Below are 16,409 nucleotides of genomic sequence, written 5' to 3'. Positions count from 1 at the left end.
GTATACACACCACCTTTAACAGGTAGGCCGGATTTCTTTCGATGTCTAGAAGTATTCCTAGGAACGTCTCGTCCTTTACTTTTAGTGGGGGATTGGAATGCTACCTTGGACACGCATCTAGACTATGTCGGCAGAGATAGGAATAGACGGGGATGCAAATGCCTCAAAGACCTGCTCAGACGCTTTCAACTGTCTGACAGGTACCGACTCGACCACCCGAATGCGCCAATGTGGACATGGACAAACCGCATCGGGTCGTCGAGATCGTATCTAGAAAGAGTACTGTGTAGGAGAGTAGATAGAGATAGCATAGGGTGTCCACAATTTCACATAGTCAGCTACACGGATCACAAACTTGTGACGTGCACGCTAGACTTAGATAAGACACATAGGCAGGGCCCCAGTTACTGGAAACTAAACGCGTCTTTCCCGTCGAGACAGGTTTTCAGAGACCGGATTAGCACGTTAGTAAATAAGGCTTTGACGGGAGCCATCATCAATAACAAATGGTGGTTTGCCCTCAAGAGAGCAATAAAAGCAGAATCGGTTAGGTATAGCAAAGCACTAGCCATAGACAGAAACAGAGTAGAGGGTGAGCTAGTTAAGAAACTAGAAGAGGCAATTAGAAGTGGCATCGCATCCGACGTTTTGGCGGCGAGGTTGGCCCTAGAACAACACTTCAACGCTAAACACGAAGGGTGCGTTGTCAGGGCTAGGATGCGTGCTCTAAGAAACGAAGGTGTTGGAGCCGCGCGAGAGGCCCGGGTGGCGGAGGCGCACCAGGGCAACAAAGCCACCATTCGGTCTCTGGTGGACGAACAGGTGCGCGAACTGCTCGAGCCAACCAAAATGTGTGAGGCCTTTCAGCGGCAATTTGCTCGACTGTTTGGGACGAGTGGCGAGCGAGAACGCAGGGTGGACTTCAGTGCCAACCTGCACAGCCTACCACGACTCTCGGCAAGAGAGGCGGAGTGCTGCGAATGTGCCATCACGGCGGCGGAAGTGAGGGACGCGATGGCGGGATGCTCGAGGGACAAATCTCCGGGTTTGGATGGTCTGCTCTACGATATTTACAACTGTATGCCAGACTTGTTTGGAGACGTCTTGGTGGCGGTGTACTGCAACTGGCAGCAAAACGGGAGCATTCCCGGTTTTGTGAGTTGAGGAGCCGTAACGCTGCTGAAGAAAGATCCAAACAAGGGAGACGTCATAGATAACTTTAGGCCCGTCACTCTGCTCAATGCAGACTTGAAAATTTTGGCCAAGGTGTTAGCCAAGCGGTTGGCGCTTGTCATCGAGAAACTGATCGGCAAGGCGCAAACGTGCGCCGTGCCGGGCAGGCGCATCCATGAAAACCTCCATCTGATGCGCTACATCATAGAGCGGGTAGTTAAGGAAGCTGGCATGGCTGGGGCCCTGATCAATTTAGATCAATCGAAAGCTTTCGATAGCTTAAACCATAAATACTTGGAGGCTGTCCTCATAGCGGCCGGCTTCGGTCCCATTTTCCGCGGCTGGATGGCTGCCTTGTACAGAGGCATCCGTTCGGTAGTTCGCGTCAATAGGCATCTAACAAGACCCTTCGACATTGCACGTTCGGTCCGTCAGGGATGCCCCCTCTCGTCGCTTCTGTACGTGTTGACTCTCGAGTAACTACTGCGGAATCTGGCGACGCTGATGGGCATCTCGCGAGATTTGGGATGCGGGACGAGCGTGTCGGCATACGCGGAAGACGTCACCGTCATAGTGTCTAGCCAAAAGCACATCGAGCTTGTCGGCGAGACACTGAGAGACTACGAAGCGGTAACGGGAGCGAAAATCAACCAGGATAAGTCAGTGGGCTTGCGGCTCGGCACCTGGAGAAGCAATCCCATGCCGTCAAGCAGCGCCTCCGTCGTTGGACGTTGGACTGACGGTCCGGTTGAGTTGCTCGGGGTCTGGTTTGGTCCAGACCTCCAAACGGAGAACTGGGACGAGATAACGAGAAGGGTGACCACTCTAGTCCTGCAATGGGCCGAGAGGAAGCTTTCCCTGAAAGGTTGGGCGGAGGTGGCGAACACGTACATCGCGTCCGTCATCTACTACCGCCTGACCGTCGTTCCTTGTCCCGACCCTACCATCACCAAAGTGGAGCGCATCCTCTTCCGTTTCTTGTGGAAAGGAAGCGTTCCGATGGTTAGGCGATCCATTTGCTGCCAACACCCGTTAAAAGGAGGACTGGACATGCCGTGGTTGATGATGCGCAGACACGCGCTGAGACTGCGACATCTCCGGCTCTACGTAGACAGCGGTGAACAGGTGTGGTCACCGTTTGTGCGGCGCGCTTTCCCGCAGCTCGTCTCCATGACCGAACTGCAGTCGTGGATCAAGAAGAGGCCGAGGAAGGGCGAATGGCACCGCGAGTGTCACGTTGCTCTTCGGCAACTCCAACAACCCGGGTCAACCTTGAGCGACTGCATCACAACTAACGCATTCTATAGTGGATTAGTGGAGGGAAGGTACGACGACGATCTCGGGGCGAACCTGGGCGTCGACGAGGAATACCTGACCCGCCTGTTTAAGACGACCTTCGGGCCGGGACCTATGGACAACTTCCAGAGATCCCTGGCCTGGCAGTGCTATCGAGAAGCACTACCCGTTCGGGATAAGCTCTACAGGCATGGCTCGAGAAACACGGGGCCGACCTGTCCGAGATGCCGGCAGAGCGACGAAACCGTTGTGCACGCACTCGTCCCACCATTTCCGAGCTGTGGGCTTATGTCGAACAACTGCTATCGCGTGTGGGACGAGTCGGTCTATCAGTCGAGTCTATCGTGAATATTGTCGCGCCTCCTTCCTTTAAACGGGAAGGAAGAGCTATTTTCATCGTACTTGTGGCTATGGCGAAAGAATGTGTATGGTGGACGCGTCTGAAAGGTCTAGAGACAAAGACTTTCCTCTCTGGGCAATCTCTCATCAACGTCTTCAAGTATCACCTGAAGAGGAAGGTGAGAGTAGAAAGGGAAGTCTTGTCTAGTGAATGCTCCAAAAAAAGATGGGTGACTGTAGCAAGGATGGCACGTGTGAACGCCTAAGCCATCTCGAGCATAACCCGATGAACTAGAAAAAAATCCAAGAAAAAAAAATTAAGACAAAAAGGCGAAAGAGAGTCACTTACTGTTATAGTTTCTTCAATGAGAATATTGACCAAGGTTACCGTGGTCTTTTCCGTAGGCTTTTCTTTCCACGGCTAAACCTAAACTGTCCTCCCCTCTTTTTACACGAGAACATTATTGTGTGATACACGACCCCTATTGATGGCTTTTTTTTTTCTCGATCCCTTTCGATCGAACTCCACCCTTTTCCCTTCCTACGATCCCTTTTGATCGACCCCCCCCTTTTTTTCCCCTCCCAAAAAGAAAAGTTCTACATTGTATTTGTCCCATCTTCGTTGATCCCTGTGTGGCTAATAAAAGAAATGTATCTATCTATCTATCTATCTATCTATCTATCTATCCATCTTTCTATCTATCTATCTATCTATCTATCTCTTCTCACGGACGTGCTGTCACATCGGCTGCGAAGGTAAACGTTTATTTGACCTTTTACTGTCCACATTTTGTTGGAATTTTTAAATAATTTTGTTGCGAAGCACCTAGGCTTCATTTGTGTGTATTTTCAAGGGCAGGAATTGACCCCCAGGGGCAGTTTCGGCCCTAGCAAAATACAAAAATTTCCTTCTTGACATTTGAAAAATGTCGAGAAACATAATTTTGGAACGCTTGTCTTGTTCTTTTGACAAGCATTTCCCGAGGCTTCAGATGCCAGAAGAGAAAAAAGAACAGAATAGCGCGTGCTCATGCAGTGACACGAACGCAGTTGCTATAAACGTCACAAAGACTGTGAGTACAGCTACTAACAGCCCTCTCACCACCACCACCACCACCACCACCACCAACACCAACAACAAAAACAAAACTGTAACCAAGGTTACAAAACCATGCGTGAAAACCGTCACAAATGTCTCTGACGTAAGCACCACTGCTGCTGACGCCATCATCACCACCACCAACGACAACAACAACAACAACAACAACAACAGCAACAACGACAACAACAACAACAACAGCAACAACAAGGAAGTAAAGTTATCGGCCGTCAGCAATGACACCATCACCTGTTCAACAAACTCTGCTGCCACTACCACCACCTTTGAACCAGGCAGTACATACACCAACATAAACAAAAATATCCAGAAGAACATGTCCGCCAGCACAACAAAAACAAATTTCGCAAATGCTCTAAAGGAAAAAAGAACAACAGTGACATTCACACAAAAACAAATAAAAGACACAAAATCCCTTCTTACGAAAGAAGGAGATGATGTCAGAATTAACATCCCAAAAGATATTATAGAAATGAAAAACAAAAAGTGCATCATTTATAAACTGGTAAACACAAAAACCAGACGTGTAGAAAATGTTAGCACAGATAAAATTGAAGTTTGTCTTAGAAAAATTTGGCCTTATCAGAATCATGTCACCTGGGGAAGGAAATTTGGAACGGTGCAAGTAAGGTTTCTGGATGAAAATTTAGCTAAACAATTTTCGACACTCTCTCTCCGCACAGATGACTTGGTAATGATACCGAGTTATCTAGGACAGAGAGTGACCAAAGTTATGATAAAAAATGTGCCATCGGAGGTGGACACCCAATGGCTGATATCGGCCGTGTGCCTGGAAATGGAGGAGGCAAATATTTTGGAGATTACGGTCGGAGAGGAAAAGAACTGGGGAGGGAAAAATCTGGAAATCCTTCTCCACATCACGGAGGAGGCTTCACAGAAAATTCCTCCAAACATTAGATTGGCAGAGGACCACAAGCTGTATGTGGTGGTAGAGGGCAGGCGACCTCGCTGTTACCTATGCAACAGCGAAGCACATCTGAAAAAGGACTGCCCTCTGGCCGCTAAACAAAAACAACAACAACAACAACAACAACAACAACAACAACAGAAGCAACTACCAAATACCCCCAACAGAAAAACCTTACTACCAACACCACCAGCAACGCAAAAAACAACAACAGAAATATCAGCAATAACCACAACAGAAAAGACAACAGAAACTGCAAAAACAGAAGAAAAAAAAGAAAATTCCAAGACTGCCTCTCCCTCCCCCATATCACATACACCACACATAAATAACAAGGAGCCAACATCAATAAAAACAGCAACACAAACATTCACAGAAACACACACAGACGCACAAAATTTGCCGTTACCTCTTTCTGACTCCTCAGATCTCCCATCATCCGATGAAGAGAGTGGAGAGGAGTGGAAAATAGCTACGAAAGGAAAGAGGAAGCGCAGTAAGAAGAAAACAAAACAAAATGCAAACACAAACAAAGCAGGGAGATTCACATCTCCCGAAAATACTACTAACACCAATAGTAATATAAAAAAAACAATGCTAACAGCAATAGACAGTACAATCACAGAGTTGATGAATTACATCAACTCTAAAACAAACATCACAAATAACGATATCAAAACCAACAACCACCCACGTACAACACCGCCAAAACACATTAAAATTATTCATGTAACACCAGCATTACACAACACAATAAAATCCCTCTACCCCAACTCGGTAGGGGGATTCCAGAAATATTTGTGCAAGAAATTGTACAATAGCCTCCTTGGTGAAAAATCCAAGGAGGAAACAAAACTTTCTAACGGCAAGTAACACTCTGTTCATTTGTTTTGTGCTTTAAAGCACACGTATAAATAGAATCATGGTGAAGATTGGTTGTGTGAATGTGCGTGGCTTAGGGTCCCCTTGGAAACAAGGGTACCTCTTAAATGACATCAAGTCACACAATTTGGATATCATAGCCATTAGTGAGACCAGACTCCATGAACCGCGGGCCCTAAAGTCCATGTTTGGCGGACAGTTTAACATTTATTTTTCTCCCTGTCTGCCGAGGATGGGCGGTAGTGGCACGGCGGTTCTTTTTCGCAAGAGTCTGGATCTCCAAGTAAAGACGATATTTACGGACCCGGAGGGTAGACTGGTTGTCCTAGATGTGGACGGCAGCGATGGAGGCGCTTTTCGGTTGCTGGCAGTTTATGTGCCTCCTTTAACAGGTCGGTCGGACTTCTTTCGACGTCTAGAAGTATTCCTGGGAACGTCTCGTCCCTTACTTTTAGTGGGGGATTGGAATGCTACCTTGGACACGCATCTAGACTACGTGGGGAGTGACAAAAGTAGAAGGGGATGCAAAGGCCTCATAGACCTGCTCAGACGCTTCCAGTTGTCTGACAGGTACCGACTCGACCACCCAAATGTGCCAACGTGGACTTGGAGCAACCGCATTGGGTCGTCGAGATCGTATCTAGATAGGATAGTGTGTAGGACAAGAGATAGAGATAGTTTAGGATGTCCACAGTTCCACATAGTCAGCTACACGGATCACAAACTTGTGACGTGTACGCTAGACATAGATAAGGCACATAGGCAGGGTCCCGGTTACTGGAAACTAAACGCGTCTTTCCCGTCGAGACAGGTTTTCAGAGACCGGATTAGCACGTTAGTAAAGAGGGCTTTGACGGGAGCCATCGTCAACAACAAATGGTGGTTTGCCCTCAAGAGAGCAGTGAGGGCGGAAGCAATAAGGTATAGCAGGGCACTAGCTGTAGAGAGGAACAGAGAAGAGGGGGAGCTAGTGATAAAGTTAGAAGAGGCATTGCGAAGTGGCATCGCATCCGACGTTTTAGCGGCGAGGTTGGCCCTCGACCAACACTTCAATGCTAAACACGAAGGGTGTGCTGTCAGGGCAAGGATGCGTGCTCTGAGGAATGAAGGTGTTGGAGCCGCACGAGAGGCCCGGGTGGCGGAGGCGCAGCGGGGTAACAGAGCCACCATCCGGTCTCTGGTAGACGAACAGGGGCGCGAATTGCTCGAGCCGAGCAAGATGTGCGAGGCGTTTCAGCGGCATTTTGCCCGACTGTTCGGGAGGAGTGGCGAGCGAGAAGGCAGGGTGGACTTTAGTGCCTACCTGCACAGCTTGCCACGACTCTCGGCAAGAGAGGCGGAGTGCTGCGAAGGGGTCATCACGGCGGAGGAAGTGAGGGACGCGATGGCGGGTTGCTCGACGGACAAATCTCCGGGTTTGGATGGTCTGCCCTACGAGCTTTACAACTGTATGCCAGACTTGTTTGGAGAAGTCTTGGCGGTCGTGTACTGCAACTGGCAGCAGAACGGGAGCATTCCCGGTTTTGTGAGCCGAGGAGCGGTAACGCTGCTGAAGAAAGATCCAAACAAGGGGGACGCCATAGATAACTTTAGGCCCATCACTCTGCTCAATGCAGACATGAAAATTTTGGCCAAGGTGTTAGCCAAGCGGTTGGCGCTTGTCATCGAGAAACTGGTCGGCACGGAGCAGACGTGCGCCGTGCCGGGCCGGAGCATCCATGACAACCTCCATCTGATGCGCTACATCATAGAGAGGGTAGTTAAGGAACCTGGCATGGGTGGGGCCCTGATCAATTTGGATCAATCGAAAGCTTTCGATAGGGTAGACCATCGATACTTGGAGGCCGTCCTCGAAGCGGCCGGCTTCGGTCCCGTTTTCCGCGGCTGGATGGCTGCCTTGTACACAGGCATCCGTTCGGTTGTTCGCGTCAATGGACGTCTATCGGGACCCTTCGACATTGCACGTTCGGTTCGTCAGGGATGCCCCCTGTCGCCGCTCCTGTACGTATTGACTCTCGAGCCACTACTGCGGAAGCTGGCGACGCTGAGGGGCATCCCGCGAGAACTGGGGTGCGGGACGAGCGTGTCGGCATACGCGGACGACGTCACCGTCATAGCGTCTAGCCACGAGCACATCGAGCTTGTCGGCGAGACGCTGAAAGACTACGAAGCGGTGACGGGAGCGAAAATCAACCGGGATAAGTCGGTGGGTTTGCTGCTCGGCACCTGGAGAAGCAAGCCCATACCGTCCGGCAGCGCCTCAGTAGTGGGACGCTGGACGGACGGTCCGGTCAAGTTGCTCGGAGTCTGGTTCGGTCCGAACCTGCAAACGGAGAAGAACTGGGACGAGATAACGAGTAGGGTGGCCACTCTCTGCCGGCAATGGTCCGAGAGGAAGCTGTCCCTAAAAGGTCGGGCGGAGGTGGCGAACGCGTACATCGCGTCCGTCATCGAATACCGCCTGACCGTCGTGCCTTGTCCCGATCGCGCCATCACCGAAATGGAGCGCATCCTCTTCCGCTTTTTGTGGAAAGGAAGCGTTCCGATGGTGAGGCGATCCGTTTGTTGCCAACACCCGCTGAAAGGAGGGCTGGGCATGCCGTGGTTGATGATGCGCAGACATGCTCTGAGACTGCGACATCTCCGGCTCTACGTAGACGACGGTGAGCAGGTGTGGTCGCCGTTTGTGCGACGCTCTTTCCCGCAGCTCGTCTCCATGACCGAGCTGCAGTCGTGGATCAAAAAGAGGCCGAGGAATGGCGAATGGCACCGTGAGTGTCGCGTTGCTCTGCAACAACTTTGCCGTCCCGGGTCGACCTTGAGCGGCTGCATCACAACGAAGTCATTCTATAGGGGATTAGTGGAGGGCAGGTACGACGACGATCTCGGGGCGAACCTGGGCGTCGACGAGGAATACCTGACCCGCCTGTTCAGGACGACTTTCGGGCCGGGACCTATGGACAACTTCCAGAGATCCCTGGCCTGGCAGTGTTACCGAGAGGCGCTACCCGTTCGGGATAAGCTCTATAGACACGGCTCGCGAAATGCGGGGCCGACCTGCCCGACATGCGGTCAGAGCGATGAAACCGTTCTGCACGCACTCGTGCAGTGTCCAACCATTTCGGAGCTGTGGGCTTATGTCGAACGACTGCTGTCGCGTGTGGGACGAGTCGGTTTATCAACCGAGTCTATCGTCAATATCGTCACGCCTCCTTCCTTTAAACGGGAAGGAAGAGCTGTATTTATCGTACTTGTGGCTATGGCCAAAGAATGCATCTGGTGGACGCGTCTGAAAGGATTAGAGACAAATACTTTCCTCTCTGGTCAATCTCTCATCAACTTTTTCAAGTATCACTTGAAAAGGAAGGTGAGAGTAGAGAGGCAAGTGTTGTCTAGCAACTGTTTCGAAAAAAGATGGATACATGTAGCAAGAATGGCACGTATAAATGACGAAGCCACCTTGACCATGATTCTATAAAACGTTTTAAAATTTTGTAAACAGAGAAATTTTATTTAACAAACTGTGACGCTAAAGACCGAGGTTACCGTGGTCTTTTCGTAGGTTTTTCTTTCCACGGATAACCTCCCCATTTATTGGGAATTTTTTGTATTATTTCGTATTTTTTGTAAATACCCCAAACGTTTTGCGATGTTTCTTTTTTTTTTTTTTTTTTTTTTTTTTCATCGTTGTCCCCACTTTTGTTTTTTTTTCTGCTTTGTTTTCGACCCCCTCGAAAAGAAAAACTCTACATTTGTATTTTGTCCCCTCTGTGTTGAGCCCTGTGTGGCTAATAAAGAAACCTATCTATCTATCTATCCATCTTTCTATCTATCTATCTATCTATCTATCTATCTGTTTGTCTATCTATCTATCTATCTATCTATCTATCTATCTATCCATCTTTCTATCTATCTATCTATCTATCTATCTATCTATCTATCTATCTATCTATCTATCAATCTGTTTGTCTATCTATCTATATATCTATCTATCTATCTATCTATCTATATCCATATGTGTACGTGTGCATTTGTATGTGTATTTGAAAGTTTATAAGTATAAAGGGGATATTTTTAAAAATAATCTTTTTCAGAAAAGGTAAAAGATCTTTTATCAGGATGTTACTAAGATTATTTGGAGGAAGTCTTTTTCGATGTGTGTGTGAGTGCTTGCGATTAACCTTTTCAAACACACATGCTCTAAGTTATATATATATATATATATATATATATATATATATATATATATATATATATATATATATATATATATATATCACAGGCTTCTTTCAGTTTCCGTCAACTAGATCTACTCACAAGGCATTGGTCAACCTGAGGCTATAGTAGAAGACACCTGGCCAAGGTGCCACTCAGTAGGATTGAACCAGGAACCATGTGGTTGGGAAGCAAGTTTCTTACCATACAGACACACCTGCGCCTATAAACAAAATATTTTTAAAAAAGCAAAATGCGATTTTTTTTCTTATTATTGAACCCCGGCCCCAGTATATCAATTCCAAGTAGTCCAGTATTGACCATCTTGATTCGTTTTGATATAGTGTTTCCAGTACTAAACCGATATGTCATTCTTCTACTGTTGCAAGTGTGAGCTGAAAGACTTTCGTGAAGGCAAGTTTGTAGTTGACCACGCGACTATGTAGAGATTAGTCTGTTCACTCATCCTGACCGCATCATAAGTGAGAAGACTGATTCTCTACAAATAACTACAATTAAACACTATCCAGCCTGGCCAGTATTTTGATGGATATTGTGGTGGCAGTATGCAGTATGGTGCTTAATTTGGACTAATTACCAAAACTTCAGTTACTGTTATCTATTTCAACACTTATCGCCAGTTGAAATGCTGTTACTTTTTACAGTCTCGTGATATTCATCGGAACTCATCTGCATCGCATTTTTTTAATACTCACTTATTCATAGGAAGGTGCGAGAAGGATGCAGAGTCGTTAAGCACGCTTTCCATCGGGTCCTATAAGAAACAATGTTTCCAATTCCTCCGGCTGAATCTTGAAGCGAGACCAATCGAACTCACGGATGCTTTCCAACCATCGTACTAGTTAATTTTGCCTGTAAAAGCTGTCTAGCGATTTTCCAGCCGAGACATTATTACTATATGTCCTTAATATCAGGGCTGCAATCCCTCAATCCCCAAAAGTAACGGTTCTACCTGGAGCGCTCCTTTCCTCTTTGAGCTACGCACTCTCTTGAGTAACGTTACACCGAAGAACCTTTAGAGAAACCCCATCACAGTCGCTTGCTTTGTCGATCGTGTTCTTTCGGTCTTTACCCAAGATTCATGACGATAAATAGGAGGAACGAAGGGCAAATTGAAGATAGCGATTTTGGAATTTACACCTAACGCACCTCTTCCGATGACAAACTGCTGTCTGTCTGTCTGTCTGTCTGTGTCTGTATCTGTGTGCGCGTGCATGTGTGAGTAAGTGTGTCTATCTATTCGAATATCACACTTAATTAATTTTGCATTAACAGCTTACATTACCGCAGCAGATCCTGCAATTATTGCACCTAGTTCAGTCAACTGCCTACCATCCTTCACAAAAATGGAGCACAGATAATTGTACTTCTCCACGTGCTTCAGAGGATATCCATTGACATGTTAAGTGCATTGAGGAGGCTTCCCTGAGAGGGTACGAATTTCTGTCTCACTCTCTTATCAGACGTAGGATAGATTTCCCACTTAATAGCCTGACAATCTATTCCATATAATAGGCTAAGATTATGCTGTACCTGTTTCAGACTGATATGTAAGCTGTCAATGTAAAATTAAGTGTGCTATTCGAATAGACACACGCACTCACACATGCGAGCGCACACAGACACAGACATACAGACACAGACACACAGACAGACAGACAGACACACACACACATACACACACACACACACACACACACACACACACACACAGCCATCTTGTGACATAAACTCAAAACTTTATCAATTAGTAATCTAAGACAATAATCAGGGATTCGCATGATTCCACTAAACATAACTCAGTCGAGATATTTCCTAGTTAACTCTTTTACTCTTTTATTTGTCTCAGTCATTTGACCGCGGCCATGCTGGAGCACTGCCTGTATATTCGAGCGAATCGAACCCTGAACTTATTCTTTGTAAGCCTAGTACTTATTCTATCGGTCTCTTAGGCCGAACCGCTAAGTTACGGGGACGCAAACACGCCAGCATCGGTTGTCAAGCGATTCTGGGAGGACAAACAGACACACAAACATATGCACACACATACATACATACATACATGCATACATATATATCTATATCTATCTATCTATCTATCTATCTATCTATCTATCTATATATATATATATATATATATATATATATATATATATATACGACGGGCTTCTTTCAGTTTCCGTCTACCAAATCCACTCACAAGGCTTTGGTCGGCCCGAGGCTATAGTAGAAGACACTTGCCCAAGGTGCCACGCAATGGGACTGAACCCGGGACCATGCGGTTGGTGAGCAAGCTACTTACCACACAGCAGCTCCTGAGCCTGTTAAGTTGAAGATCTTTTCATTATCAAGATTTTAGTTACTGTCAAAAGCATTCTGCTATTTTTTACGCAATGCAACAGTTTTACTACAGTATCTAAAACTGATGAAAGCCCAAGTAATTTCCTAAAACAACGCATAGTAATAAAGATGAAATAAATAAACATAAAAATAAAGCCTTTAAAGATTACCATTTAACCTTGAAAATAAATGGAGTACTCTATCCGAAACATAGAAAAATACAGCACTTTCTATGAGGCCATGAACACCTATAGTATTAATAATAATAATCCCTATGTAAATGCAAGTCCATTGCTGAGAGTGTATTAGTTTAAAAGAAAGGCATTTATAAAGAAAATTTTCCACCCTACTCTACTGAAAATATGAAAGCAACTGTAAAATATGCAATAACATCATAAAATCAAAAATAAATACATGAATCGTACAAAATAAACAAAAATGTAAAGTACTGGAAACAAAACTGTTTTTGTGTTACATGATTAGTGCCAGAACTGTTTTGATTTCTGTTTTGACTTTTAGTACGTAGCTGTAGATTGATCAAGTGTACACTATTGAACGTTGTAATAACTCTGACATTTTCCAACTAAAGAGTGAAAGGCTCTGATTATCCTCCTCCCCCTCCTCCTCCCCCTCCTCCTCCCCCTCCTCCCCCTCCTCCTCCACATCATCATCATTATTATTATTATTATTATTATTATTATTATTATTATTATTATTGTTCAGTAGTTTTATTTTTATAACGTGCTTTCACTTCACTACCGAGCGCAGCTCTGTGCGCCTTGGGTATGTGCTGTGGTTTGCTGTGGTGCTTTTATGTTTACTGTATTGAAAGTGTTTTGCGTAGAATGTGTGCAGTACCCAGTAGTGCAATTTTCTGTATGTTATATATATTTGTAAGTCCCGGTGTTTTTGTTATGTATTTGTCTGAATATTTTTTTATTATACCTAAGGCACCTACTATGATAGGAATTGTTTCTGTTTTTAGATTCCACATTCGAGTTATCTCTATTTCCAGGTCTTTGTATTTTGAAAGTTTTTCCATTTCTTTTAGAGAAACGTTGTCATCTGCTGGTATTGATACATCAATTAGAAAGCATTTTTTTTTCTTCATGATCTTTGACAACTATATCTGGTCTATTTGCCTTAATTTCTCTATCTGTGTGTATTAGCATATCCCAGAGTATGGTTGCGTTCTCGTTTTCTGTGACCTTTTCTGGCGTGTGCTTATACCATCTTTTTTCTGTTGTTATTCCATAGTGTTGGCATAGCTTCCAATGTATATAGGTCCCAGCTCTGTCGTGTCTGTGGATATATTCCTTCTTAGCCAGGACTGGGCAGCCAGAGATAATATGATTAATTTTTTCTTGTCCATCTCCACATATTCTACAGTTACTTGTTATATTTCTTTTCATTATGTGTTTTTGGTAATTTCTGGTGGGGAGGCTTTGGTCTTGTGCAGCAATTAAAAAGCCTTCAGTTTTGCTTTGAGTCCTGAGCTTCTCAGCCATTGCTGGGATTTTTATCTGTCTATTTCTTTCGCATTTAGTTTAGCCCAGTATTTACCATGTAGGGGCTTTTCTTGCCATCGTTTTTTCATGGTTCTTTGCTGTTCTAGTTTTAGTTTGGATTTCATTTGTTTTATAGCTTTTGTTGTTTCTTCTTCTTCTTCTTCTTCTTCTTCTTCTTCTTCTTCTTCTTCTTCTTCTTCTTCTTCTTCTTCTTCTTCTTCTTCTTCCTCTTCTTCTTCTTCTTCTTCTTCTTCTTCTTCTTCTTCTTCTTCTTCTTCTTCTTCTTCTTCTTCGTATTTGTTAGGTATATTGATTTCTTGTTTTTATTTGTCAGCTTCCTTAAATACTGAAAACAGCTTTTTGTTTTACTCGTGTTTTGTGGCTATTTGTATTAGTTTCCCTTGCTTCTGGAGTAGGTATTTTTGCAGTCCTATGGTGGTTATTTTATAATAGTTTTCTAGCTGTATAAGACCCCTGCCACCTTCTGTGCGTTGTATATATAGCCTTTCTATGTCAGATTTTGGGTGGTGCATCTTATATCCTGTCTATTTTACATAGTTCGTTTAGTGTCCAGTTAAGGATGTTGTAGCTGTAGCTTATAACTGGGACAGCTAAAGTGTTGATACTCATTATCTTGTTTTTAGCATTGAGCTCTGTTTTTAGTATTGATCTAACTCGTCTATAGTACTCTTTCTTTATTTTTTCTTTCATCTGTGTATGTTGTATCCTATCTAGTTCATTGACTCCTAAATACTTGTATGGTTGGCTTTCGTCTAGTTCTCTTATTTCATTGGCTTTATCTAGTGTTATATTGCTGCTTTTAACTAATTTTCCTCTTTTCAGGGTTGCTTTGGCACATTTTTCTAATCCGAATTTCATATCTATTTCCTTGGTAAAGCCGTGTACTGTCTGTAGTAGTGTTTCTAGCTCTTTGTCGTTTTTAGCATATAATTTTAGGTCATCCATATATAGAAGGTGGCTGACTGTTTTTCCGTAGCATTTGTAACCGCATCCAGTTCTATTTAGCAATTCTGTTAAAAGTGTGAGTGCCAGGCAGAACAGGAGTGGAGAGAGCGTGTCTCCCTGGAATATTCCTCTTCTAATGGGGATGGCTTTCGTTTTCACAAGTTCCTCTTTTGTTTCGAGCTGTAGCACTGTTTGCCATTTGTTCATTGAGTGCCCTATGTATTTTATAATAATTGGTGCCACCTTGTTTATGGCTAGCGTTTCCAGAATCCACGTGTGGGGAACACTGTCGAAGGCCTTTTGGTAGTCCACCCAGGCCATACTGAGGCCTTTCTTCTTTCTGTGGCTGTCTTCAGTTATGGCTTTATTGATCAACAATTGATCTTTACAGCCGTATGAGCCCTTGCAGCATCCCTTCTGCTCTTCTGGAAACAGGTTGTTATTTTCCAGGTGTTTACTCAATCTCTGCGATATTATTGCAGCAAACGCTTTGTAGATCGTAGGGAGACAGGTTATAGGTCTATAGTTTTGTGGTTTCTCCGTTACCGTGGATTTTCGGATTAAGATGGTTTTCCCTTTTGTGAGCCATTCAGGCATTGTCTCTGGCTCTGCTAGTATGTTGTTAAAGTTTTCTGCCAGCTTTTTATGCATTCCTGGCAGGTGTTTTAACCAGAAATTGGGGATCTTGTCGTGTCCAGGTGCCTTCCAGTTGCTTAGTCTTTGCAGTGTCTGGGTGACCTCTTCAGTTGTTATAGGGGCCCAGAGTTGCTCAGGTGCTAAGTTCGTTGTTTTAATGGTCCTTTTCTGGGGTTGTTGCTTCACCGACCATATTTCTTTCCAGAATTTCTCTAGTTCTTCTGCTGTTGGTGCTGCAGTAATGTCTATTTTATTTTTACCCAGTTCTTGGTAGAGTTTTTGGGGGTTGGATTTGAACTGTTTGTTTTGTTCAAAGAAACGTTGGCGTTTCTCATACCGGCGGATCCTTTGTGCTTTGGCAAGGATGTCTGGCTTTAGTTTTTCTTTTGCCCCAGGTAAGTCTTTTTCTGTTATGCTGTATTTGTACAGTATTTTTGTTTTCTTCTTGTTACTTAGTTGTGTTGATTGTTTACTAATTTCGTTGAGAATCGATAAATCTTTTCTCTTTTTTTTAAATTTTGTTCTGGATGTTATTTATCCACAAGGTCTGTTTGGGTGGTAGAACTCCTGTTCGGATGGGTTTGAATGAGTATCCTGCTTCTTTTGTGGCTGCAGTGGCTGCCGCATATATTATGTCATTTAGCTCAGTGATATTGCCTGTTGTTTCTGTGGTTGTTAGTTCCGTGACGGCCAGGTTTATGCTATTTATTATTGATGTTTTATTGTCTATTTTGATTTTTGGGAGATATAATCTGTGGTCCATTCTAAGATCTGTGGTTTTCAGTTCTTTGGTTATTCTCATTTTCATAGTATCGTAATTATTAGGTTTCCCTTCGTTATTCCCAGGCTTTAGATTTGTTTTGCCTTCCTTTTCATTCATATGTTTGTCTGTGGTGCTCTGGATTGGTGCTTTTTGCACACTATTATACATCTCTACGGTCTGGGTTTGTTGTTTTTTGTTTACTTCGTTTTTGCCGGAAATGTTACA

The 16,409-nt window shown here is 44.6% G+C and overlaps 1 long non-coding RNA gene across 5 annotated transcripts in view; it reads right to left on the bottom strand.

Annotated features, from left to right (window-relative positions):
• LOC106867175 (uncharacterized) overlaps positions 1-3,890 on the bottom strand; it is a 52,926-nt gene extending 49,036 nt beyond the window's left edge. For all 5 annotated transcript variants that reach the window (XR_016242887.1, XR_016242889.1, XR_016242888.1 and 2 more), the window contains exon 1: positions 3,158-3,890. This is a non-coding gene — a long non-coding RNA (uncharacterized LOC106867175). The remainder of the gene's footprint in view (positions 1-3,157) is intronic.
• Positions 3,891-16,409: the final 12,519 nt, after the last annotated feature.

This window comes from Octopus bimaculoides, chromosome 8 (assembly GCF_046866305.1).
Source record: "Octopus bimaculoides isolate indiv1 chromosome 8, ASM4686630v1, whole genome shotgun sequence".
NCBI classification, from domain to species: Eukaryota; Metazoa; Mollusca; class Cephalopoda; order Octopoda; family Octopodidae; genus Octopus; species Octopus bimaculoides.
The sequence above is the reverse complement of the archived record's forward strand: the minus strand, read 5'-3'. Positions and strand labels throughout refer to the sequence as shown.